Source organism: Grammomys surdaster, unplaced genomic scaffold, assembly GCF_004785775.1.
Source record: "Grammomys surdaster isolate TR1022 unplaced genomic scaffold, NIH_TR_1.0 67, whole genome shotgun sequence".
Classification (NCBI taxonomy): domain Eukaryota; kingdom Metazoa; phylum Chordata; class Mammalia; order Rodentia; family Muridae; genus Grammomys; species Grammomys surdaster.
Genome location: NW_021604569.1, coordinates 21,892,863 through 21,894,768, shown reverse-complemented (window position 1 = coordinate 21,894,768; position 1,906 = coordinate 21,892,863).

The following is a 1,906-nucleotide window of genomic DNA, read 5'->3' as shown; positions in this document are numbered from 1 at the left end:
TATGCATCTCCGTGCTATGTTGTATGCATCTCCGTGCTATGTTGTATACATGTCCGTGCTATGTTGTATGCATCTCCATGCTATGTTGTATGCATCTCCATGCTATGTTGTATGCATGTCCGTGCTATGTTGTATGCATCTCCATGCTATGTTGTATGCATGTCCATGCTATGTTGTATGCATGTCCATGCTATGTTGTATGCATCTCCGTGCTATGTTGTATGCATCTCCATGCTATGTTGTATGCCTGTCCATGCTATGTTGTATGCATCTCCATGCTATGTTGTATGCATCTCCGTGCTATGTTGTATGCATCTCCATGCTATGTTGTATGCCTGTCCATGCTATGTTGTATGCATCTCCATGCTATGTTGTATGCATCTCCATGCTATGTTGTATGCATCTCCATGCTATGTTGTATGCATCATGTATGGGAGCAAACAGCGCATGGGGTTCAACTCTGTGGCCACTGGAGGCCTTGGACCCCCCCCCCCACAACACACACACTTCATGGTTAGGGTGGAGAGGCTAGTCCATGCAGATTTAAAACAAGAGACCTGCTGGAGGGTGACAGGTACTGCCTTCAGGGTGTCCACCGAAGGCTTTCTGTGGTGGTGACATGTGAGCAGAGCTTGGGGTGACTTGGAGAACATGATGTTAAGAGCATAAAAGAAAAAGATGTTAGCAGAAGAGGCAGCTATGCTAAGGCCCAGTAGGTGGACTTAGGTCATGTGTTTAAAGGAGAGAACAGGGGGACTGAGCCAGCAAAGCTCACTGGTTTTGTTGGTGGCTCCTCTGTAGTAGACTCTGTCTGGTATCTGAGTTCTCTCATAATGTGTGCCCACCATTATGGTCAACAGTACCATGATAGATAGAGCTCTCTAGTCAGCCCTGAGCAATGTCCACAGGCCTGGCTCAAAGGTTCAACCTAAGGACACCAGACAGGAACCTCAGACTTCCTCCTGCTCACCAGGCACCAAGCTTAGGGTGGGAACCACCATGTCCAGAAGAGACCAGACCATAACCCTGCGCAGGGGGAGGGAGGTGAGAGCAGCCACTCACTCCCAGACCAGCTTCCAGAGCAGCTTGGTGTCACTTCTCCGATGCCCTGTCTAGGCTTCTGTCTGGTTGAGGTTCTCTGGAACACTCCTGGCACTCCTGGCCCCTTGGTGAGTTGGACCTTCCAGTGTGGCCTCCCCATGCCTATTCTGATTGGTGTTACCTCTGTTCTCTTGGAACAGCCTTGGGACCAGAAGTAGAACACATGACACTATCCCCCATCAACATGACCCAGTCAGTTATACTAGCAGCGGTGACTATACTGGCAAGGTATGTCCAAATGAGCAGGAGGGGCCAGGGATAGCCCCAGCTCCTCCTTTCTCCATGCTGAACAGTAGGGTTTGAACAATGAGAACTCGGGAGGTCGGATACTTGCACTGGAACCACCTCCCCTGATATTCAGCACAGCATCTACCCATACGCAAAAAGGCTGCATATAAGAGGCCTGGGGGTGGGGCTGGGAGTAGGGCTTGGGGTAGGGCTGGGGCTGGGGCTGGGGCTCGGCCTGGGCTGGGACTGGAGTCCCACCACAGACAGAGGTCTGCTGCTGCAGCTAGGCTGACCAAGGCAGAAGTGGCCACAATGGTGGTCAGGAAACCACAAGGTTTTCAGGCTGCCTGACCAGTCTGCTCTGGTGTCTATCTAAAGTAAGTGATTTCTTGGGTTCTGACATGAAGATCCAGCTGTCCTCTCTTGTCCCAAGCAGGTTTGACGGAAGAGGACAGGGGAGCATGTAGAGGAGGATGAGAGTACATGCAGGAGCACAGAGGAGCACATGGAGGAGGACAGGAAGCACATGGAGGAGGACAGGGAGCACATGGAGGAGGACAGGGAGCACATGGAGGAG